The following is a 25,864-nucleotide window of genomic DNA, read 5'->3' on the forward strand; positions in this document are numbered from 1 at the left end:
GGGTGTGGGAATTGCCCTTCTAGCATATCTGGAAGGAAGAGAAGCAGCAATGCGTGAATCATCTTCACGTCTGCCACACAGGCCAAGGCCAGGGAGTTTGTCTCTAGGACATCAGACTTAGTATCGGACTGTATCATTCTCTCCTGAGATTTTCTGAGTGCATTAGGAAAAAAGAGGAAACAGGACCAGTTCCATGAACCGATGACTATTCAGTGATTACTGATGATTCAGTTCAGCACTGTACTAGGAATTCAGAAAATACAAAGAACTGTAATATTTCCGGGTGTTTAAATCTAACGGAAGAGGTAATACTTGGCATACAAAATAGAAGGGCTCCATAATAACTCCTGACAACGATACCAGACAGTGGTTTTTGAGCCTGTTTCAGATTTCAGAATCACTCAGAGGGTCATTTCAAATGACACATAATCAAGCTCCAGTGCCAGAAATATTGAATCAGCAAATAAAGACCAGGCACAAGAATTTCGATAAAATTCCCTGAATGACTCTGGGCTCATCCCAGTTTAAGAACCCTTGAAATATGAGAATCCAACACTCATGCTTTTAAGGGTATTAGAGACACTACAGAGAGGTTTAGAAGAAAAGGAACTTGCAGCCTAGAGTCTTATGGTCGGGAAGTTTTCAAGGAGAAGATAGCCCTGGGCCCATGAAGGAGGCATAGGATTGGGCTAAGAGGATAAAAGAGGTGAGGCCTGGCTAGTTCTGGGGTAGGTGTACACATATATAAATTGTGCTAGAGGGATAAAGAACATTTTAATCAAGTGAGAACTTAAGTCGCAATGATGATTGGAATCAAACTTTTCTGGAAAGTGAGTACTTCGTTTAGACCAAAACCCAACTCTCTAGAAAGCCTTTGAATCAGCATAGTTCCTCAGCACTTTGGACAATGACAGGCAAGTGATAAGCGCTTCATTAATATGTGCTGAATTAATTAAATTATTAATTAATCAATTCTGAATCGAGTAACTGAAGATCAAACCTCAAAAGTCTAAGAAGGTAATTAAATGGCTGTTTATGAATAATTGATATCTAACTTCTTGGGTTTTTCTTCTCCCAGAGATTAAAACAAGAAGTAATATGGCCCTTTCATTCTTTTTAATAATATATAAGCTGCTCCTGCTTCCATAAAGCATTCTCCAAGCTCACTGAATGAGCTGAAGAGGCCATCGAGATCTCCTAAAAGGTAGGAGCATGTTAGGGAGAAGCTGGTATAATAAAACGCTAAAAACCATGGCTGTTGAAGTGGAACAGGCCTTGCTTTGTCACTTATGAGCTGCGTGGCCTTGGATAGTTCAGTGAACCTCTTTGGAAGGTTGCTATCATAATGTCTAACTCATACCTAACTCACTCACTGAGAATTAAAGAACATCAAGAACATAAAGACAATTTTTAAAAATCTAGAACCATGACACGGCGAGGACCAAAACATCTGAACAATTACCTGCAACCATCCCCTGGGACACATGAGGACATCAAGACCTGCATTCATCTAAAGCAACAGAAAGACCCACATGATAAAACTCAAACGATCAAACCACACAGAGGTAAGGGGCCACACCCCAGTTGACAGTAGAGTTTAGATTTTATTAATGTATACAACTGCGCTAAAAATGCTGGATGTTTTGCCATATGCTTAAACTATCCTGCTGATAGATGGAGAAAACGCTCTGCATTTTGTTTTCACAAATCACTGAAACACAAATGATGTAGCCAACAAACTTTCTTTGCATTGGCCTGACCCGTATTTACAAGGTTCTCTGTTGGCCATACCTACCTCGTTCTCTTCCCAGCCCTGTGCCACTGGCTTAAACAAACACGTGCATCTGCTCATAAGAAACACACTCAGGTCTTTGTCTCTTCCAGGCAAAGAAACAAAACAAACAAGTAAACAAAAAAGGTTGATATGATAAAAACTGAGCCAACCATGGTTTTTGGCGATAGAACACCGAACTAGCTAAACTAATTTAAAAAATCGAAACAGACCTGATTGCATGAATGCACAATTTATTGGATACTAATCCAATTGAGTGGGTTCCTAGCTGGCCAAATAAAAGCAATAATAAGAATAGTTAGCATTTTTCAAGCCTTACACTATATGCCAGGAAATATGCTAAATGCTTCATATGGATTACTGTGCTGGCCACACGGCAGGCTAATAACATGGTTGCTTTATGCCCATTTCTCATAGGAGGCAATAATAACATTGAGAAGGTAAGGATTTTGCCTAAGGAAACAGCAAATCACTAGGACTCCAGTTACACTACATGGACCTCTTTTCCAATGCTTGGTTATTTCATTTGAATATCAGGATTGTCATGGGTATAACACACCTTGATTTAAAAACGGCCTTCGACAAATCTTCTGAAATCTTTCTGCTCAGTATCTGGACATTTTAGTTGGGTATGAGCAAAATGAAATAAATATATGGTACACTGATTAACCCTAGCCAAGAAGTGTTAATTACTATATTAGTATTCTTATTAAAGTTTATGAAGGACGGTGTCTAGTTAGGTCCTATATAGCTCTGTCTTAATCAAAATATGACTGACTTGGGATGAAAACACTGAAGAACACTTAACATATTGACATGTAACATATTTACATGCTAAAAATAATACTGTACATAATTATGAATAAGAAATTGAGAGCCAAAGACTCTCCAAAGGCTCATTCTTTTGTCCCACAAACATGTGCTCAACGCCTATAAAATGCCAGGCACTGTGATGAGTACTAGAAACAAGGCTGAGAGATGGTCTCTGTCCTCAAGAAATTCATAACCTGGCCAAAGACACTAATAGTCTGCAAAAGGAACAAGTTGATACTGATGAGACAAAGACAGAAGCTAGTTTCTGGACTCAAATAATGAGCCAAGTAAGTACAGGATGGGGAGTGGGGAATTAAGCAGCTCCCTGGCTCTTGAAGTGAAAAAAAATTTGTAGTTTATTTTGCTACCTGGTCCAGGATTCAAGAACCAGCTGTTGCTCTGAGAGGCACTCAAGTAGTCCTGGAAGTGTTCATGACAGGGACAGTGTTTAGAATAGAGCAGGTGATAGACCGGCATTCTGAGCAGACCCGATCTAATCTGAAGTTCCAGGTTCATTCTGGATGCCGAAACCGAAGAGGTGACGAGAGACATTTACAAACTGGAGAAGATCTAGAAACCAGCGGTGACTGGGATATTGATTATGTTCCCTGAAAAACGGCTGGAGGCCCGTGAAAGAGAATCCGGAGCTTTGGTAGCCGTCTTTGAACATCTCCAGACCCGACAGGTGAAAAAAAGATTCGATGTCAGCCTTTCTCTGGAGGGCAGACAAAGTACTAACAGGAGGAAAGTCACATGGCAAGAGCTTCAAACATCACAAATGTAGCAAAGTCTATAGGGAAAAAAAGGCAGAAAAGCCTAAAGGCGTGGTCTGCTGTTGGATTACCTTTCTCACTACTTGTTTATGGTGTTTGCAGAGAGAGAATGGTACCCAAGACAGTTCATGAGGAGGAGATGGCAGTGAGCCTCTTGTCAGCAGTTCACACCACAGGAAGCATTTTCATAAGCATGAAGCTGTGACTGGATGACCTGCGTGTGAATAGCACACAGCTAGCAGAACCACAGAGCGAGAAATGAAAGTCCCCATGAGAAAGTCCTGTTCCCTTGAACTTGAAAGAGTTACGAAATCCTGAGGATTCTGCCTTGAAAATGTGTCCAGGGGCAGACTCTTCCTCTCCAACACCTGCCACCTGGTCGTTACCACCCTACTCCTGACTCCTTCACCTGATTCCCCAGGGACCCTCCTTCCGCTTTAGTTAGACATTGTGAGGTTTTTGTACGGGGATGAGGAAAGCCACTCACAAAATACATTTAAGGAAGAGCACTCTGGCAGGCATGTGGGGGACAAACTGGAAGCAGTAAAATAGGGCACCCCAAGAGGAACCAGGGCTTTCCCACCCCGTCATGCAAATTCAGAGACTACCTTTGGAATGTTTCCAATGGTGATAATTAACGCCAACCAACATTCTCCAGATGCTTACCAAATTTTTAAAAAGTGCATCCTCTCAATTCACCACCATTTTACAGATGCATAAACTGAGGCCGGGCGAGGTGAAGGACTTAGGCCTCACCAATTGTTAGTGGTAACCCTTCACATCCCCAGCCCACTCCCCAGAACACAGATCATCCGCCTCCAAAGTCCACCAGGTTAACCCCTGCTAGTTTGCCATTTAACCACCTAACAACTGCGTCTGATGGCATTTCATGGCCTTTAAAGTTGACAGTCATTCATAAGATTTTTTCCTAATAATGAGTAAGATCACACGGAGTGGAAATAACCCTCGGTTGAGCCTTCAAGGGGGATAACAGGAGCTGTGGGTTTCTCTTCTCCGGGCCTCAGTGTCTGTAGATGGGGAGTTCAAGCAATGGGTATCGGAGGCTTCTCACAGCTCTGACATCTTATGGCCCCTGGATGCCAGGTGAATGCAGCACAGGCAAAAATTAGAGTTTATTAGAAAACATTGCTGAGCCGTCTCATCTGGATCTATCTTTTCTCCTTTGTTGTTGTTGTTGTTGTTGTTGTTTTGGGGGTTTTTTTTAGCTATTAAGAAATGAGGCTAACCCTAGTTATTCAAGAAGTTGGAGAAAAATTCGACCTTTTCTGCCCAGAAAAAACGCGTCTTCTGGAGAAGGTTGGGAGGGCACGGCGGGCTTGGGTGAGGCGGCGGCGCGCGGGACGACCGGGGGCTCTCGCTCCGCGCGCCCGGCAGGCGCTGGGAAGCCGTGTGGACCCGGCGCCGGGCTCTGCACGCGGCCAGAGCGGCGCGGATCCGCACAATCCCTGGATCAGACTGACCCCTAGGGGCAGCGCTGCGATCCGCAGCCAGGCTCCCGCGCACACAAAAGGAGCCGCCGGCGCTTCCAGCTGGAGCCGGCCAAAAAATCTGCAGCGAGTGCTCTCAGATGCAGACACCACAAAGCCAAAACATTAACATTTTGCTTGCTATTTATTCAGCTTCTCCGTCGTTAATTCCCCCTCGCCAAGTAGCCTCCAAATGTGTCTCTTTGAGTATCAAATTGATCACTTTGGATTAAAGTATTCCTTCTCAAAAGATACCTTAATTAAAATGTGTGTGGTAGAGGGGGGAGGGTGGGAAGAGACCTCGGTGCTTCTAATTCCTCTATGAAAAACTAGCTAAAGAAAAGGGGGATGGCTTTTTTCACAACACAAGGTACCAAGTAAGTTGTTTTCAAGTTCTTGTTTCTTTCTACTAATTGTTCAAAGGCTTTGGGTAATGATGACAATGATGATGACAATGGCAGGTTCCACTTACTGAGTGCTTACTATATGCTAGGCACCATTCTAATTGCCTTCATTTAGTGTACACATTGTATTGGGAGGCAAGGAATGCACAGAGAGGTTAAGTGATTTACCTAAGGTCACACAGCTGGCAAGTGGCAAAGTTAGGATTCCAGCCCATAGCCTCCTCTCCTAATTGCTGCACTGCAGTGCTGCAGCTCTCAAGGCACCTTTCAGACCTGAATTTACACACTCAACGACTTCAGCCATTAATAGCAAAATTTTATCAACACCTAGGTAACCTAGCACTCCAGGTTCACAAGGAAAAGTCAAGGATTTCTTTTACAGGATGAAAAGAAGTGGGATTATCTACAGGGCTAGATCACTGCCATGGGTAAGGACCCAACACTGGAGAATGATTCCAGTTATTTAGGGCATCATTTAAAGGTTTCTTTGGCAGTTCCTGTTGTGGCTCGGTGGGTAAAGGGTGTGTCTTTGTGAGGATGTGGGTTCAATCCCTGGTCTCACTCAGTGGGTTAAGAATCCAGCGTTGCTGCAAACTGTGGCTAGGCTGCAGCTGCAGCTCTGATTCAACCCCTGGCTGGGCAAATTCCACATGCTGTAGGTGCAACCATAAAAAGAAAAGAAAAACGTTTCTTTGGAGGAGATTCTTGGAGTTCCCATGTGGCTCAGCGGGTTAAGTATCCAGTATTGACACTGCAGTGCCTTGGGTCCTGTTGTGGTGTAGGCTCCATCCCTGGCCCAGAAACTTCCACATATTGTGGGTGTGGGAAAAAAAAAAAAAAGTTTTCTTTGGAGGAGATTCTTAAACTCTCCCTGGGTATCCTCATTTCTAGAATGAGAATTTTTACTAAAACACTTTCATCGTAAGATTCTTGTGAAGTTATGTGAGATGACTCATGTTAAGGGTCCAGCGCAGTGCCTGGTTCAGGAACCTGATTTTTCAGTGCAGTTGTTATTGTTTTTTAGTGAAAGCCTGGCTATGCAGGTTCAGAGTGTGGGAGAAAAAGATGTTTATGAAATTGGTTTCTACATGCAGGGTTCTCTTGGGAAGCCCACTACAGAGAAAGGAAAGGGAAGGTACATACCTCAAAAGCTCTAATACCAGGCAAAAATTTATTGGCAAGAGGTATCAGTGAGGTGGACCCTGAAGGAGCATGCGTGCTGAGGTGGGAAACAGACCCCTCCCCCTGAAGTCCTGCTATCATGCCCAGGGCTCGGTGCCGAAGAAATGGTTCTTGACATTGCCTGTGATGCATTCTTAACCCAAATTTCTTTTTTTTTTTTTTTGATGGTTTTTTAAAAATGATTTTTTATTTTTTCCATTATAGTTGGTTTATAGTGTTCTGTCAATTTTCTCCTATACAGCAAAGCAACCCAGTCACACATACATATGTACATTCTTTTTCTCACATTATCCTCCATCATGTTCCATCACAGGTGACTAGATATAGTTCCCTGTGCCATACAACACGATCTCATTGCTTATCCACTCCAAACGCAATAGTTTGCATCTATTAACCCCAGATTCCCAGTCCATCCCACTCCCTCTCCCTCCCCCTTGGCAACCACAAGTTGGTTCTCCAAGTCCATGAGTTTCTTTTCTGTGGAAAGGTTTCCTTGTGCCGTATATTAGACTCCAGATATAAGTGATAGCATATGGTATTTGTCCTTCTCTTTCTGACTTACTTCACTTAGTATGAGAGTCTCTAGTTCCAAGCATGTTGCTGCAAATTTGATCCAAATTTCAAACCTAACTTTGATCAGGCTTGTAGAACTCACTATCCACTTATGGATATACAGAAGAAAATATTAAACCATGCTATAGGAATGCAATCAGCAAAAAGCAGAAGGTGGGAAATTCCATAGGACAAATGATCTAGTTTCTTTCACTAATAAGTTGCAAGGCAAAAAAGAAGGAAAGTTGGAGTTCTCTTGTGGCAGAGCAGGTTAAGGTCCTGGTGCTGTCACTGCAGTGGCTCGGGTCACTGCTGTGGTGCAAGTTGGATCCCTGGCCGAGGAACTTCCATGTGCCACGAGCATGGCCAAGAACAAAAAAAAGAGGGTAGGTAAATATTAAAAGAGATTTAAGAGACATCTCAATGAAATACAATGGGTGGACCTTGCTGGAATCCTGACTTGAATAACCAACTATTTTAAAAAGTATTTAAATATTTGAGACCACTGGAGAAATTTAAACATTGATTATATTCTTGATATTAAAGAACGTCTGTAGATATGATCATAGTATTATGGTTATGCTTTTTTGAAAGAGTCCTTATCTTTTAGAGATATTTACTATCTTTTAGAGATATTTATACTTATGGATGAAACAGTATGGCATCTGGGATCTGCTGAAAATAATCTATTGAGGGTGAAGTTGAAACGCGATCAGCCATGTATGTATTGGTTATTGTTGAAGCTGGGTGTCAGGTATGTGAAAGCTCATTTTATTATTCTATTTAGTGTATACAGCTGGCCAGGAACAACACGAGAACTGCTTAGGTCCACTTTTACACTATTTTTTTCAATAAATGTACTCCACAATCCATGGTTGGTTGACTCCACAGATGCAAGCCTGAAAATACAGAGGAATCTTGGGTACGGAGGGCTGGCTGTAAAGTTAGATTCAGATTTTCCACTGCATGGAGGTCAGTGCTCCAAAGCCCTGAGCTGTTCAAGGATCAGCGGTATATGTGAAAACCTCCATAATATATTTTGTGAATGACTGATCTAACCACAGATAAAGAAGGAGCCAGGTGAAAGGACAAACATGGGCTCAAGAGCAGAGGTGGGAGCATCCAGGTAGCTGTAAGGAACAGTGAGCAAGGTAGACTAACAGAGATTAGCGAAAGCAAGGTGGTGCCACACAGGTTTGGGCAGAAACGACAAGAACTGATTAGGAAGAACCATGGATACCTACGTGAAAAGAGCAGCTTTTGACAATTACTATGTGCCAAGCATCTCGTTTCCCTAACACTCCTTTGTGTTAGATGAATAATTAATTCATCTTCCAGAAGAAGAAAGTGAAGCTTACAGAAAGGATGTGACTTATGCCAGCGCACAGAGTCAGCAAGCTGAGGAGCCAAGATCCAAACCAAAGAGCCTGACAGAAAAATCCACCGTCTTAACCATGACAGGGGAGCAGCGTGCACCCAACACGGGGTCTGGGCTGGACTTCCTGAGCTGTGTTTGGGGCAGATTCATCTGCAGGCAGCACACGAGATGGCTCGGAAAGAAAAGAGACTGGAGATGGGAAACCAAAAGATACTGTGGTTGTCTAAGTGAGAGACGGAGGAGGCTTGAACGAGGACACGAGAGAGAAAGCAAAGAGACTGATTACAGAAATGAAGGGAGGAAGGGCACGGCAAGGTCAAAGAGCCCACTGGATTCAAAGGACAGAGAAAGGAAACCACCAAAGCCAGCTCTGAACTTGGAAGAATATGAAGAAAGACTAATTCCTTCCTACTTCAGGTGCTGAGGAGAGAAGGACACGCGTACTGTTCCCCCTGATGCTCCCGTGCTTGGGTGCGCGATACTTGCGGTGGAGAACATTCGGATATCTCTTTACACACTGATGCTTTGTCTCGTGATTTATACACCATTATCTATTTAATTTCAGCTATGAAATTAAAAGACCTATCTTTTCAAGAAAAAAAAAAAAAGCCAACTTTGACGTACCTTTGGGTCTCACAATTCCAGGGTTGCCCTTGGCTTCCAGTCTTTCCTGGTGCCTTCTTGACAGATCCGGACGAAACAGCCAAACAGCCTAGAATCTGGTGAGAGAGAGGTTAAAATGGCCTCAAGTGAGAGGAAGAAGCTTCTCTGCGGACAGAAGATTGAAACTCTGATGCTCCAAGCATCTCTCCATCTTTGATGTATTAGACATGGAAGGAACACTCACTTGCTGTCAGCGTTAAGCCCAGAAGGGTGAGGTGATGAGTCCAAAGTCACACAGCTGGTTGCTGGCAGAGACAGGCCTAGAAATCTGGGTTCCTGCTGCCCTGTCTTATGTACTGCGTGTACCACTGGGCCTTGAGGATTCTAAGACACCGCACCTTAGGAGCAATAAAAACATTCCTAATAGCTCCTCCAGTGAGCTAAACAATTTCTCATATTTTTCAGATTAAGAAATCAAAAAGCAAAGATCAGCTTAGCTGTCAAGGCAGCAGTCGACTGAGTTGGTTGGTAAATGTTTGGACTTTACAGAGGTTCAGTCCCCAATTTTAATAGGGATGAAAATGATTAATTGGCATTACCCTGGGGAGGGCACCTTAGCCCCTTAATCCCATGCACAACACCAGCTCATCATGGATATAGTTTATGCCTACTTGGTGAACATATGAACTTGACTCAGTTATGAACTTGACCCAATTATGTCTCCAATCCATGACAAGATGAGCTTATCGAGGTTTTGTTAGTGTATTTTATTTTATTTTATTTTATTTTATTTTATTTTATTTTATTTTATTTTATTTTATTTGTCTTTTATCCTTTTAGGGCCGCACCCATGACATGTGGAGGTTCTCAGGCTAGGGGTCTAATCAGAGCTGTTACTGCCGGCCTACGCCACAGCCACAGCAACGCCAGATCCTTAACCCAATGAGCAAGGCCAGGGATCGAATCCGCAATCTCATGGTTCCTAGTCGGATTCGTTTTCACTGCACCACAACGGGAACTCCATTAGTGTATTTTAAAGGCCCGTTGATAAATTAACAAGTAGAGATTGACTAGGCCCTAGGCAGGCATCTAAGAACTCAGACAGTGTTAGCAAAGTCGCCAGACTCAGGGCAGGGAGGATGGCCTGCTCCAGCTACTGGGCCTGGCCTCCTGATGGAGGTACACTGGGAGAGACGGCAGTGTTTTCTGGTGCCAAGCCTGCCAGAGGCACACAGAGACATCTGGTCACTTTGGAGAAGGCAGAGACTCCAAACAGCAGGGAAAATTAATTTAATGGAGCAGGATGAGCAGCACCGGGCTGCTAATAGTTGATCTCAGGAGAATGCGTGTGTCATCAAAGACAGGCAGAGAGCACCAAGGAATGGATCCAAGCTTCCTGCAAAACCATGGTTCTGCATCTGGGACAGGTTGAAGAGTAAGCCTTTGGGGTCTGCTGGGAAGTCGCCAAAATGGGAAGGACAAGCACAGCAGTGCACCTAGTAGCAATGGTCAGTTGTACCTGCAGGAGTCAGTGTGGTCTCAGGGCACTGGTTGCTCCATGCAGTTTGATCCCAGAGATCTGAGGACAACTTCTTGCACTGCACTGACCCCACCCGTGTGCAGAGGGCAGCATCAGAAATTAGCACTTCATGCCGTGGAAGAATCTTGTCATAAAACTGGAGTGGTGGTTGGTCAATATACATAGTAGACGACTAGCCTCACTCATTTATGCACTTTCTGGGCCAGCCGCTGTACTAAAGAGCAAAGACCCAAGAATGAAGAAAATGGGAGTCCCCATTGTGGCTCAGAGGTAACGAACCCAACTAGTATCCATGAGAATTCGCATTCAATCCCTGGCCTCTCTCAGTGGGTGATGGATCCAGTGTTGCCATGAGCTGTAGTGTAGGTTGCAGAAGCAGCTCAGATCCCATGTTGCTGTGGCTGTGGTGTAGACAGGCAACGGCAGCTCCGATCCACTCCCTAACTTGGGAACATCCATATGCCACTGGTGCAGCCCTTAAAAGCGCAGGCACGTGCGCACACAAACACACACACACACACACACACACACACACACACAAAGAGGCAGAGAGAGAGAATGAAGAAGAGTAGACCACTTCCCTTGGTGACTTAATGATCTAGTGATAAAAAGAAAAACACTCGGTGATAATATGTGGCAGGGTCCACAACAGAGCCATGAAGAAACGTGTTGTGGGGACTTAGAGGAGAAAGGAATTAACTCCACCTGGGGGAACAATGGGCAGGGAAGCTGCACAATGGAAGTGAAGTCTGAGCAGACTTCACACGAGATTCGTTTACCGAGATGGGAGAAATGCCCCTGCCAAGAGTAGAAACAGCCCGTGCAAAGATGCCGCAAGCTTGAAAACACAAGGAATAGCATCGTCAGCCTCTTGCGATGACTTTACAACTTTCTACATCAGATGACTTCCAGCTCCCTCCCAAATGTGTGCTTTAGGTCACTCATGAGATTGGTTTGGTTGGTGCCCACTTTGATAACTGTTCAGTCGGGGCCAGTGATGGAACAAGCAAGATGTGAAAAGGCCTCCCTCACAAAACTTACAAAAGAAAAAGGAAATAAACTTTGAAAGAATGGAGTTAAAATAGCCACTATTAAACAAGTCCCTTCCACTCAGCCCTAAATACATCAGAATATAAGAAGCACTTGGGGTCAAGTCCATACCCTGCTGACCTTCTCTCCTGGCGTTACTGCAAGAGGAAAGAGGTTATCAGTAGCCAGGGTTTTCTTGTTTCCCACAAATTTCCAATCACCTTGGACAACCACCCTGGATGGTTTTGTCATGCCATTTTTCAGGAAAGGCTCATTGCTTGCTTATTTCTTCTTGCAATGAAAGGTGCTCTGCTCCCTGAAAAATTCTATTTTTATTTTAAATGCTCAGTTGGGAACTTTAAACTTTGTTTTGCTAACTCATTTGTAACTGAAGCTGAAAAACAGCATATGATCTGAATTCTATAAATTTTCCTCCTAGCTTCAAAGACTTCCACTCCCAAGAGCTTGAACTCTGGCACTTTACACAGCCACGTGGTTGGAATGTGTAGGAGGACTAAGGGTAAAACTTTCCATCAGAATAGCAATGGGGGCTAAAATAGTCCCACGGTCACAATTGGGGCATCCCCGGCCTTCTGTCTGGATTTTTGCTGCCCTCACGCAGCCATTCTGGTTCCCACAGTGACCCCAGCAAAAAAAGCGCTAAAAATAGAAGTGGAATATAAAAAGACCATGGATGGTCTCTAGTGGTATCCATGCATAGAATCTGCCAAATAATAGCATTTATTGATCCTTCACAGGGTGTCAAGCGCTAGGAATGCCTTGTTATAAAACAAAGTCCAGGCATCGTGGTGCATGCATTCCTATAAGGAAGGCAGAAAACATACACCCTCGTGCCAGTTACATAATGAATGTAAAGCTGGCTAAGTGGGCAGAAAGTGAGGGTGTAGGTGGAACCTATTTTTGGTCAGATAATCAGGGACAGCTTCTTTTAGGAGACAATATTTGAGAGGAGATCTGTCTAAAGGGAGGAAGAATCCAAGGAAGTTGCTCGACCCCCTCCTGGGCAAGCCGTGTCTAAGCACCTAGGCCCAGAATCGAGGGTGAAGGTGATTTCTGGTTCCCATCAGCGACCTGCCCAAGCACTCCTGGGGGTCTGCTTTCTGTAAGAACTCTCAGTCTGCACTGCTGAAGTGCTTTGTCTGTGGCAGGGCAAAGGCAGGACTTACGAACAGGCTTCAGGAACGCCCAAGAGTCTTAAGGGAAAGGAGTGATTCTGGGATTCTAAAACCAATCATCTGCCCAGAGGAGGGTGGATTGTTCAAATATGCATTCAAATTCAAAATAAGATGGACAAGATGGTCCCTCCCTTAACTATCCCCGAGCCTGTCAAGGGACAATCGGGCTGATATTCAAATGGAAACACCGAGTTGGCAGTTAGCTGTGAGTTTGGGGTAAAATATGAATAGGCATATATACCGGAAGGCATTAATCTGGGTGTGTATTCACAGCCGGGGCGGGGGGGGGGGGGAACGCACCCCGTGCCCTGCACGTAAACAGGGAAGAGAAGGGCTCCTCTGCTCCCAGGGCAGATCTCTGGGGCTGCCCCCCTCAGAGGTCAGCAAGAGGCAAAGGAGAACGGAGAGATGTGGCCAGTGGAGAAGGAGGAAAACCGTCTAGTTTAATGGAACCAAAATGAAAAGGAATTCAAAAAGGAGGGCAGCAATAATTTTGACAAACGTTATTGAGAGATCACTTAGAAGGGACATTGTAATTCAGCAGCATGATCATTGGTGATCCTGCTGACAACGTGGCAGAACTTAGTGAAAGTAGGCGTACACACACAGTACGTCAAGCAGCTCCACTTACAGCACTCAACCCAGAGAAGCTCTCTCCTGGTCACTTGGGGACATTTATTAGGACTTTCATTGTAGCAGCATTTACGGGAACTAGGAATTAGATGTAACAAAAGGAAAATGGATAAATAATATAGGCGTTTGAGCAGGACAGAATACAATGTGGCAATTAGAAATAATGGACTAAATTATGTATAGCACTTTGGATAGATGTCAAAAACGAAGTGAGTGAAACGAAGAAAAAGTTTTAGGTGATACATACTAAGATTTAGAGCACGACGCTACTATTACATAAATTTTAAAATGACAAACTCAAAACAACACTTAGCTCTTCTTTAAAGACATTAGGAAAGTAGACTTAAAGGACGCAGCTTGGATATCCCAGAGACGGCACCTCTGAGAGAGGTGATGAATGGGTAGAAAAAATTAAATGAAATCAAACCAAAGAGACGCCGCACGTGGACCAGGGATGCTCATAGTCGTGAACGGAGGAGTATGATTAACTTAGTGCTATTCACCTGAAACTCCTCACATCCTTGCAACAACCAGAAACAAAGCCGAGAGCCAGACGGCAGTGTGAGAGTGAGGGTGACCTGTCACATGCTCTTCCCTCCACAGGCCTCACCATCGCTGTCATCTCCTCCGGTCCTCCTCCTCCTCCTTCTGAGCTTTTAAAAAGCACTTCTGGTCAACCACCACTGCAGGCTGTGTCTCCACCTCTGCCCCCCTAGGGCCTCCTGAGATGTTCCCTGGGGAACTTCCTCTCTCCCTGGGGCCCCCACAGCACACGCTGTACCCTGTCTCGGATCATCAGTCTTCACCATAGCATATGTGCTTATCTGTTTCTACCTTGACCTGCCTATTCGGGGCTGCCCCAGGCGTTTCAGATCCCATGCAGAAATTTTTGCCAGGGATTCATCTAACATTTCTCCTCGAATTGAGAACCACATGTACTGGTTTATCCTTTAGCTTTTTTGCACAATGCCTGGCACATCTGTGGCCATAGCTGAATTTTAGGTTTATGGAATGAATGAATCAAAATACATGCCTCACGTGAACAGATTAATGACTTTATGGAGAAGTGATGCCAAATCTTTCCTTTAAGAGCTTTTATAACTGTTGTCTTTAATAACTTTTGAAAAGTGACTTCTGTGGGGGAAGAGAGAAATTTCTCATACAGAAAAATTCCAAATCATTTAGGCAACAACTCTGCCCTCAGGGAGGGGACTATAACTCTCTGCTCCTTAGCTAAGGACTGGCATGGCGAGTTTGGGAAAAAGCCTACCTTTGCAGGGATGAAATCTGACAGCGACTACCTCATCCAGGTTCTCAAGGTCAACATTAACAGGCATAGATCACTTTGGAGAACGTACCTCTGCGTTGACGTAATGGAAATGGCACTTTCCTTCTGCGAGCGTCCTTCCAAAGCCCATAACCCCAGTCTAACCACAAGGAAAACATCAGATGAATCCCAGGTGGGGCTTTCTACAAAGCACCTCACAACAGTCAAGGTCACGAAAACCCAGGGAAGTCTGAGAAGTGGTCACAGCAAAGAGGAGCCTAAAGAGCCAGGCTACCTAAAAGTACCGTGGTATTCTAGATGGGATCCTGGAGCAGAACAAGGACAAGAGCTAAAAACTAAGGCAATCTGAATAAACTGTGGACTTTAGTCAATAGTGAGATCTTCGTATTTGTTCATTACTGAGCATACTAAATATATTTACATGTAACAAACGAAGCATTCTGATGTAAGGTCTTGCCAACAGGGGAACCCGGATGTGGGGTGTATGGGGACTCTCTGTACTATAGTGTCAGTTTTCCCACAAATCCAACACGGCTCTAATAAACAAAGTTTAGCAAAGAACAAATTGGATTTTTAATTGAGTGCCAGTACTGCAAGAGCAACAGCTCTGTGGTTTCCATTGTTGTCAGCGTTGTGAGCCCATGGAGCAACCCACAGGCTACCCCCCCCCATCCCTCATTAAACTAGTTAAGCCCACATGTAATGAACATGGTCACACATCGATAAAGCTGACACAACCAAGAAAAGAGTCGAGAAATAGGTGCGGGGGAGACAAGTGGACCCTCTGGCTCTTAGCGAGTAGAGTAGGATCAGGACTAGGAAGTCCCGCAAGCCATGAGTGTGTGAGGTGGATGTTTCTTCAGTGGAAAAGAGGGCTCTTGCTACTTTACTGCACTAGTAGCAAGAGAGATGCCATCCCAGAGAGGAGCTATGAGAGCCAGAGACTGGGAGAGAGAGAGACAGACAGAGATGATATATTAGTCAAGCTTCTCAGGAGAAAAAGAACCAGCAGAATATATATGTATGCATGTGTATGTGTATATATGTCTATGTGTGTGTATTCTATTTGAGTGTGTGTGTGTATATATATATATATATATATATACACATATAGACACTTTTTGTACATTTTTCAAGACAATCGCCTGATGCAATACTTTCCCGAGAAAACAAGATTTTCTTTTCTGAGCAGACACATGTTGCATTAGGATTAGAGGACATCTGAATATGAAAGCAGTTTATAAACTTCAATACCATACACTGTTCATATATGAGTTATATTATTCTACCTTATTAGCATCTTAAGATAATCAAGAGAACCAATACACACTGACCTACAGGCTCATAGCTAACATAAACGACGATTGCTGATACCAACCAAGAAACCTCCATTTGCAAAAGCCATGCTGGGAAGCCCACGCAGGTTACATAAGGGAGATTTCAGCAAGTTAATGCGGAGTGGCCATGGACACTTAGGCAAAGAGGCCATCCTTCCGAAGTGGATGTGAGAGTCAAGCAAGGGGAAAAAAAGCTGAGTCAGAAGAGAAGTGATCTTTTTCATTAGTTGAAAGCATTTGATTTTATTTCTTTTTTCTGGGTCGTTTCCTGCCAGAGAATGGACTGTTAATAAAAAAGCAAGATGGTAGTGGTATTTTATGTAGTGTTAACAGAAATATGGAAATGTAATCATTAAATGCTTAATGTGAGACTAGTTAATAAAACAGAACCCTCTCTTCTCCCAATAGCTTTTCAAGATTTTTCTGCCAAAACAACAATCACAACAGCTAGCACAAATGAGGCTGTGGTTATTATGCAAAGACAACTCCTGCAGTTAACTGACATCAAAAGTGTTCAGCAAGAATGGGGAGAGAGAGCATCTTTGGGTGCTTAGGAACAGAGATGAATTTTTCTGCTTGGAAATCTGACTGCTTTTCGTCTGTACGGTTTCCATCTTGTTGCCTATGTTTCTGCTGCTGGGCCATGTCTGATGGTGTTCGGCCAGGATCCAAGGTGGGAAAAATGAAGCTTAGTGGAAACAAAATGATCACTTAGAGACTTCGCTGCTGAATATTGCAAAACCTTAGGGGAGGGGTGCTTAAGAAAAGCCAGTGAGGAATCCTCATTCCGCCATCCCAGTCAGTTCCTGTGTTCCTCCTGCGTTCCCAAATTACTTTTGGGAAAAAGAAGCATCTACTCAGGGCCTCCTCACAGAGTCTGAGGCACCTAGTAAAGCGAATCCCAACAGCTTAAGTCTAGATGGTTCCTACTATCAGAACGAATTGGTTTAATAACATCGATTGCTTTTTGTTTTGTTTTTCTTTCTTAAACTAGCTAATTCCTGTTTGCGAATGAAAGTTTCCATCTGGTCAGGTTTTCTTCTCTGCACAGAAGCTGGAGATAGTATTTCTTAAACTTTTGTGCAGGACTGCATCAGCATCATCCTTCTGAGAACCTGGTTTAAGCTATAGGATCTCTCCATAGAGTGGCACCCGTGCATACACACCGCACACACACACACACACACAAAACCATGGACTTCATGTTAAAAAAACACCCTTGCTGTAAACGATGCACCACCGTTCCTCATATTGCCATAGTTTCCTACGTCTAGTATGCATTCCTATAAGCATATACAAGTTGTAGCAAAATCAAACACATCCCCAGAAGCCTTGCAGATGTTCTTGCAGGCGCACAGGGAAGGTGTGAGGAAGCCAGGCAGCACAGCCCAGAGGCTAAAGCATGCGTCTTGGTGCCCATACTCGTGGACCTGCTGTGGCTCCTCGAGCAAGTTACTTTGGCTGTTTCCTCAGTGTTAAAAAAGATAAAATAGCCCTGCCTCGTGGGCCAGGTGCTGCCCAACCCTGCAAGCACTTGGTAAGCTCTCAATGAAAGTTAGCAATTATTGTTCATGCTTTATTTAACTCAAACTATGCTCCCTTGATGACTTGGGTACTCTATCCTCTCTCTTCTTGAAAATTCTTAAGATTCAGAAACAGATTCGTGAGAAATGGAAGGGACTGGAGAATCCAGTCCGAGGACAGGTTATCCGGTCTCTACCTAATGCTTCCTCTAGGGCGACTAAGTCCCTTCTCATGCTAACCTACCATGAGCACCCGCAACTGGAACGCTTGCTCTCTCTTAAGCAGCCCTTTCTAACTAGGGACAGGCATGTTCATAAAGGCCCCTCTCCTGTCATTAAACTGAAATCTTCTTGTCTTAGGGCCTCCACCGTCATCCCAGTTTGCTCTTTAGAAGCACACAGAATCAGACTCATTTTGATCGTTCTTGCCTGAGAAGTGTCCAGAAGGCAGGACTCGTCCATATTCATTGTACATCCCAGGCTCCATGCACAGGGCTGGCTTTGAGCTGGTGCTCAGGTTTTGATTTAATTCACTAAGGCTTTAAATTTTTGGAAGCAGCTATGAGGTACCTCCACGACCTTAAATGTCCCCTCTTGAAGTCCAGTGTTCCTGTTTCTTCAAAATTCCTCAAATAACATGATTCCCAGACCATCACCATCTCAGTGGTCCTTCAGTTTGAGTACAATATTCCAGGCGGAGTCTGGCCAGGTCAGACTCCTTGTCTTCATCAGTTCATTCACTTATGCAGCAAATGGCACCTTCTAGCCTTGTTCCTAGGAAACTCTTAGAGTTCTCACAATGGGAATCGTAGCCAATACACAGCTCAACAGACTCGACTATCAATGTATGACTATGTTACCCTTCACGTAAGAGCCCTGCTAGTTCTTTCGAAGTCTGTCGTGGCACTGATTTCAGCTCACCTGGACCATCAGATTATACATGGCTCCTTACTTTGGACACCGAGCTTCCTGAACTTTCCTGATTGACCCAACATTTCTCCAAAATAAATTTTAAGAAAATAAGGTTTGATTTATCTTCCTTTCACAGTTGATTCTTATTCCTTCTTACTTCTGATTCCTGCTGATTGTCCAGTCATTCTGTCTCTGCCTTCACTCAGTAGCCAACATACATCTCTTCCCTCCTTTTGATCTAGGGAGTGGCAGAGGAACTTGGCCTTCAGATACTAATCACCAGGAACCACAGGGGCGGGGGAGATCAGAGGAGAAGTATTTTGCTAAGTAGAGATTAAAAAAACCAAAAAAATCCCAAAACCCCCCACAACATCCTGCATCCATACTTCTGCAGGCAAGTCAGCTACACAAATGTCTACAGTTTGTGATTCTCCGTGGAAACAGCCGACAGGTTTAATTTTAGCACAATTCTTGAAAGAGCTGAGGGAGCTCAGGATAACTGTTTGCTCTAAACCCCTGACGCAACAGGACAGGAGGGCTATGCACCCCCTGATAAATATTGATACTGGCCCTCAGATTTTCACATGATGACTGTTTTCAAAGAGAAAGTCTTTTAACTGGAGGATCAGATTGACAGGTAATGTTTTAGAAGCTCTTTCATCCACAAAATGGGTGGAGAAACATTAGCATAATTCACTCTTTTAGCTGCTGCTCTTTTTTTAAAGAGCTGTGATTCCGCCACTCTCCGTTCACTATTCTCTTTCTGAAGTAAGTTCCATTTCCCAGGGGGTCAAGGAAGGTCTACCAACTTCTTCAAGGTCAAACTACAAACCAGGGGAAGATGCGCCATCAGGCCGCCTCTGCGCAGCTGTGGTTGGGTCGGAGAGGAGCCCAGGGGTGTGAGCTGCATGGGGAGAGTGAAGGTCTCAGGGAGGCACATGAAGGGGCTGCTGTGAGGACCCCGAGGAGGTGAAAAGGGCTGTCCTACAGCATGTGTGTACCCACTCGGGAGGAAAAGCTACCCAAATCCCTCCAACCCATGGACCACCCCCGCTTATGTAATTTCCCAGAGAACAAGTACAGAGCCAGGAGAAACCCTGAACACAACCCCAGGGAATCAGAGTCAAGAACAGAAGGGAATTCAGGTGGCGTTTTCATCTCCTCTTCCCTAGAAAGTTTTGATTCTGGAAGAGAAAGGGGACTGAGGTAAGTAACTAGCTGGACTGGATCAGAAGGTGCCTCTTAGAATGGCGACCTGAAGACTACTCGCCTGAGAGCCTCCAGTGGGAGCAGAGAAGACAGCTCCGGCAAGGGAATTCTGAACAAAGAGGGTTTGAAATCAGGCGAGAGGGAAGCATGCCCAGGTAACATGGCAAAAACAGAGTACGACGGGAGTTCCCGTCGTGGCTCAGTGGTTAATGAATCCAACTAGAAACCACGAGGTTGTGGGTTTGATCCCTGGCCTTGCTCAGTGGGTTAAGGATCCGGCATTGCCAAGAGCTGTGGTGTAGGTTGCAGATGCGACTTGGATCCCGCATTGCTGTGGCTGTGGTGTAGGCCGGCAGCTGCAGCTCTGATTAGACCCCTAGCCTGGGAACCTCCATATGCCGCGGCAGCGGCCCAAGAAATGGCAAAAAGACAAAAAAAAAAAACAAAAAAAAAAAACCAGAGTACGATGGAACACAGAGCAACATTCATACATGAAAAAGAACATTTGGCTTCTTCAGAGAACATAAAAATCCTAAGCCTTAATACTCTTCTTCTTCTTAAATTTTTGTGTAAACAGTTGATGGGGTGACGAACTCAGCAGTGGAACAGCGTGTACACTGTCCCTATCAAATGAACTTCGTTTTTATTTTAACAAACCAAATGAGGCAAACGAAGGGCCCGTCAGTTAAAACTCATTCATTTATGGATTCTGTGAAGATTTACTGCTTAGCAACTCCACGTCAGTTACTTGAGAAGGTAAAGATAATGATGACTCATTGCTCTCAGAAAGCTTATTGGCTGGTAAGGTCCCCAGAGCACATGTCATGTCAGAAAGAGATATAACTGAAGTCAAAGGGAGGAGAGGACTCTAATGAAGATCACGTGGAGCAAAGACCTTCATGGATAGAGCCAAAGCGAGTGAACCAAGTCAACGATGCAAGAATTAAAGGCGGTCCAGCGCAGTGATTAAGAGAATGATTTTTTTTTTACCTTCTGGAAAGATGATGTAATCTGTGTGCCTCATTTCAGTTATACACAAAAAAAGGATAATAATGGCCATTTATAGAGTTGTTGCAAGAAAGGAATGAGGGCATGTGTACGACATAGAAGGGACATGGTAAGTACCCAACAAAGAGTAATTTTTTTTAAATGAAAGAAACTTTCACTTTCTGTCATAAATTCTGCATTATTTGCATTTTTACAATAAGACTGTATTACGATAATAGAAAAAAAGGATGGCAAAGGGCCCTAGCAAACTACAAGGAGGTATGCAAATTAATCTTCATTAGAGTTGGGTTTTGTTTTAAACATGAGGAAATATATTGGTAAAATGCTGATCCCTAAAACAAGAAGAGACTTATCCAAAGCCAGCTTCTTTCTCCCAGAGGTCATGCTATGGATTCAGGCACCAACCCAATCAGCATCAGCATCACACTTGAAGAGGAACCCCATCTTCATTTTTGCTCCTCTACTGGTTTGGACTCGTCACTCCTATTTATATTTATATTTTAATTCCCTTTTCTTAAACTCCATAAACTAAACATTAATATTTATTTAAATAATATTTGCTTAGATTTATAAATTTAAATATGTATGTATTTCTTACCTTTCCTTCTTGCATCTTAGATCAAGGACCTTCTGTGATCATTGTTCTTCTACATGAACCAATGTTCCTTTAAAGAATGTCTTTTAAAGGTAATTTACTTCTGTTTTGGTTTACTTGAAAATGTCTTGCACGATAATTTTCTAAGTTCATCATTATTTTCTGTCAACCAACTAAAAACATTATTCCATTGTCTTCTGTCTTCGATGATTGCTGCTAACACCTCCTATCAATGGGATTGTCTTTCTTTTGTTAAGTCATGTCTTCTCTTTATAGCTGCTGTAACAGTAACAGAAACAGAAAAAGCCCCTGAGCTCATGTAAATCACTGCCTAAATCTACTAGGGACACATTGGAAATGAGCAAAAAGTATATTTATTGCAAGATGTTAAGTGTTATGGAAAAAGATCATAAAGCTCTGTAAAGAAACACAAGAGACAGTGAGTTCTGTGTTCCATGTGCTGGTCAGAAAAGGCTTCTTTGGCAAGGAGCTCTCTGGACAGGGACCTTGCAAGCAGGGAGGGAACTAGCTATGGGGCCCTCTGCAGGCAAAGCATCCCAGGGACTGAGCATCACTGCTCGAAGGCCTTGACCAGGGGTATGCTTGGTGTCAGAGATACAGTAGGAGGATCAGTGTGGCTGGAGGGGAACATACCAAGGTGAGGAGTGTTAGGAGAAAACGTTCGAGAGGCAACACTGAACCGGACTGTACTGGGGGGTGGGGGGAGCTTTTAGGCCATTTTAAGGCCTTTGAAGACTTTTAAAGAGAGAAGTGTTATAGACTGAATCATGTCCCCTCCCAAATTTACATGTTGAAACAACAAACGTGACTGTATGTAGAAATAGGGTTCTTTAAAGAGGTAATTAATACTAACTGAAATAACGGTGAGACCCTAATCCAAGATGACTGGTGTCCTTACAAGAAGAGCAAGAGCTCCCTGAGATGGACACACACACAGAAAACGCCAGGTGAGGACACAGGCAGAGGCAGCTCTCTGCAAGCCAAGGAGAGGTCTCAGGAGAAAGCAGCCCTGCTGGTACTCAATCTTGGACTTTCAGCCTCCAGAACTCTGAGAAAATCCATCTCTGCTGTCTGAGCCACACACTCTGTGCTACTGTGTTGTGGAGGACCAGGTAAACCAACCCAAGGAGGAATATGACCCAACTTCCCCGTTACCTGCTGGCAATCCGCCCCCCCCCCACCTCTCCCCTTCAACTAGGACACCTTACGACCACTGGGCCAGCATCTTCAGCTCGTACCTCTGATGGGCTTGGGTTTCTTGGAATCGTCCTGACTGACTCTCTGTTGTCTTCTTTCAATCTGCCATTTAAATCTCATGTGACGTTCCTTCAGTCCGGCACCGGAAAGCATCTTCCTTAGTCTCCAGTACTGTCATATTTTAGCCCTATCTTATATTCAAAGAGCCGTTTCACTGAGAATCTGCAAATATGGTATTACATACACATACTTACTTCAGCTCTGCAGGAAGGCTGATGAACAGCCTACCTAAATGAATATTGGCTATAGTAACAGATTTGTTAAAGATTTCTTGATGTAGCAGGGTTATGAATTTAATAGTCTTTCTAGTTTATTAAAATCTTCTAACCTACCTGGTAATGAAGCGGCAGACAAACAACATCTGGGCAGATATTTATCTTGTTAAGTTAAACATGCACCTGGCCCCTTAATTATCAACTGTAATTGACAACTTCATCATCGCAGAGCACTCTTCTGTCCATGCCACAGTGGTGCAAGTAATTAGGTAATAATTAATGATTCTTTAAGTGCATTATTTCCTATGAGTTCAATTTTCACCGTATGTATATTTAAAGAGCAACAACTGTTTGTTTTACCCGTATAGACAAATGTTAGAATGAATGAAAATCACTGTGCTTATCCTGGGCATCTCAAAGAATCATCTACAACCATTTCTGACCTTTTCTCTACTCCATGTAATGCTTATTTTATTTTCATGTAGCCTTACCAAATAACCACAAAGCATTAGAGCTGATTATAGATACCAAAATGGATATACATTCACAAAGACACTCACCACTATGTTACACATAATAAGGAAATATGTAAATATATAAATGACCAACATTGGAGAAAAGATAAGAAAATTCTGGTACATGAACTAAACAAAATACTATGAAAAACTTTTTAAATAGTTTTGAAGACGACAGGGACGTGAAAAGGTTATCTTAATAAGAAATTCTCTTATTATAATTACATAAAATATGTATAACGTACAAATAATGAAAGGAAATAAGTAGTTCAATAATGCCACAAATGAAAAAAAAAAAGATTTTTTTTGGTCTTTTTAGAGCTGCACCTGTGGAACATGAAGGTTCCCAGGCTAGGGGCCAAATGTGAGCTGTAGCTGCCAGCCTACACCACAGCCACAGCAACATCAGATCCAAGCCGAGTCTGCAACCTACACCACAGCTCACAGCAACACCAGATCCTTAACCCACTGTGCAAGGCCAGAGATTGAACCTGTGTCCTCATGGATGCTAGTCAGATTTGCTTCCACTGAGCCATGATGAGAACTCCACAAATGAAAAATTTTTGACTGGAGTATGGTAAAATGCATATTTTCTTTTTAAAAAATTTTTCACTTACTTTGAGTAGGTAACAGATGCCCACAGTTCAACATCCAAAAGATACACAAGGATATACATTGAAAACTTAATGTCCAACTTGAACCCGTCCCTCAGTGACCTTGTTCTATTCCGCAGCAGTAACTTTTGTAGAAAGTAGATGCCTTTACTAGTTTGTTATATATTCTAGACAGTTTATGCATTTATAAAAATATGTATATGGAGTTCCCATTGTGGTGCAGTGGAAACAAATCCGACTAGGAACCATGAGGTTGCGGGTTCAATCTCTGGCCTCAGTGGATTAAGGATCCGGCGTTGCTGTGAGCTGTGGTGTAGGTCGCAGACGCGGCTTGGATCTGGCGTTGCTGCGGCTGTGGCTTAGGCCGGCAGCTACAGGTCCAATTGGACCCCTAGCCTGGGAACCTCCATATGCCGTGGGTGCGGCCCTAAAAAGACAAAAGACCCCCCCCCCAAAAAAAAAAGAAAGAAAGAAAGAGAAGAAAAGTATATGTATTTTTCCACACAAATTGTAACAATAATATCATACACATTATTCCACACTTTTGATATTCTCATTCAATACCCCTTAGAATAAACAGTTCCGTGTCATTACATAGAAAGCTACCTAATTATTTCTAATGGCTATTACGTTTATTATATGAATTTATTATAATTTATTTAACCATTCTGTATCTATATATATTTAGGTTTATTCCTATCTTTTGCTATTTGAATAATATTCCAGACAAAATCCAGAGTGATTCATCTAAAATTAAAATGAGATCAGACTTCTAATTTGAAGATAGCATTATAGAGTTAGAATTTTTCCTTTCATCTCCCCAGAAGTCTTTGTAAAGTAAAAAGAACAGGAAATAGGAGTTCCCGTCGTGGCGTAGTGGTTAACGAATCCGACTAGGAACCATGAGGTTGCGGGTTCGGTCCCTGCCCTTGCTCAGTGGGTTAACGATCCGGCGTTGCCGTGAGCTGTGGTGTAGGTTGCAGACGCGCCTCAGATCCCGCGTGGCTGTGGCTCTGGCGTAGGCCGGTGGCTACAGCTCCGATTCAACCCCTAGCCTGGGAACCTCCATATGCCGCGGGAGCGGCCCAAGAAATAGCAACAATAACAACACAACAAAAAAAAAAAGACAAAAGACAAAAAAAAAAAAAAAAAAAAGAACAGGAAATATAAACACAGAAATCATAAACATTTTCTTTGTAGCAATGGGTACAGAGAAAAATCCCACAGACATCTATCTAGTTCATAGGAAACAAGATAAAAGTGATATGAATTTATATGCTAAATCCTGGATCATAAAAAGTTTACCTTGATACAGAGCCCTTACTATTCTTCTACAAGAAACCTCTTATAGAAAGCTCATCCAGGAAAATTATATATACTTCAATTATTTTTTTTTCTTTTGTCTTTTTAGGGCTGCACCCACAGCACATGGAGGTTCCCAGGCTAGGGGTCTAATCAGAGCTGTAGCCACTGGCCTACGCCAGAACCACAGCAACGCCAGATCTGAGCCACATCTGCGACCCATACCACAGCTCATGGCAACCCGGGATCCTTAACCCACTGAGAGAGGCCAAGGACTGAACCTGCAACCTCATGGTTCCTACTCGGATTTGTTTCCGCTGCACCATGACAGGAGCTCCACTTCAAATATTAATAACCAAAGATTTATGCTTTTGACAATGACAGAGTAGCTAGTTTTGAATCAACTTTACCGCTAAAATCAAGTAGAAATACTTGGAATTTTTTATTTTTTAGGGCTGCACCTACAGCATATGGAAGTTCCCAGGCTAGGGGTCAAATTGGAGCTACAACTGCCAGCCTGCACCACAGCCATAGCAACACCTGATCCTTAACCCAGTGAGCAAGGCCAGGGATCAAACCCACATCCTCACAGATCCTGGTCAGGTTCGTTAGCTGCTGAGCCATGACAGGAACTCTGGAAATATGTTTTTCAAATATGTATTTCAGAGTTCCCTGGTGACTCAGTG

At 43.4% G+C, this 25,864-nt stretch overlaps 1 long non-coding RNA gene across 4 annotated transcripts in view; it reads right to left on the reverse strand.

The window, feature by feature from the left end:
* LOC146395035 (uncharacterized) overlaps window positions 1-25,864 on the reverse strand; it is an 82,712-nt gene that overhangs the window by 35,650 nt on the left and 21,198 nt on the right. Inside the window, exons 4-8 of one of the 4 annotated variants that reach the window (XR_014833993.1) lie at window positions 22,514-22,694; window positions 21,258-21,533; window positions 17,960-18,714; window positions 9,229-9,382; window positions 9,006-9,100 (exon numbers count right to left, since the gene is read on the reverse strand). This is a non-coding gene — a long non-coding RNA (uncharacterized LOC146395035). The remainder of the gene's footprint in view (window positions 1-9,005; window positions 9,101-9,228; window positions 9,383-17,959; window positions 18,715-21,257; window positions 21,534-22,513; window positions 22,695-25,864) is intronic. The other 3 variants (XR_014833994.1, XR_014833992.1, XR_014833995.1) reach the window with 3 other exon arrangements.

The sequence above is a fragment of the Sus scrofa genome, chromosome 18 (genome assembly GCF_054392235.1).
Source record: "Sus scrofa isolate SSC_HxYL_T2T_F1_AM1 chromosome 18, Sscrofa_HxYL_maternal_Yorkshire_Landrace_v2.0, whole genome shotgun sequence".
Taxonomy (NCBI): domain Eukaryota; kingdom Metazoa; phylum Chordata; class Mammalia; order Artiodactyla; family Suidae; genus Sus; species Sus scrofa.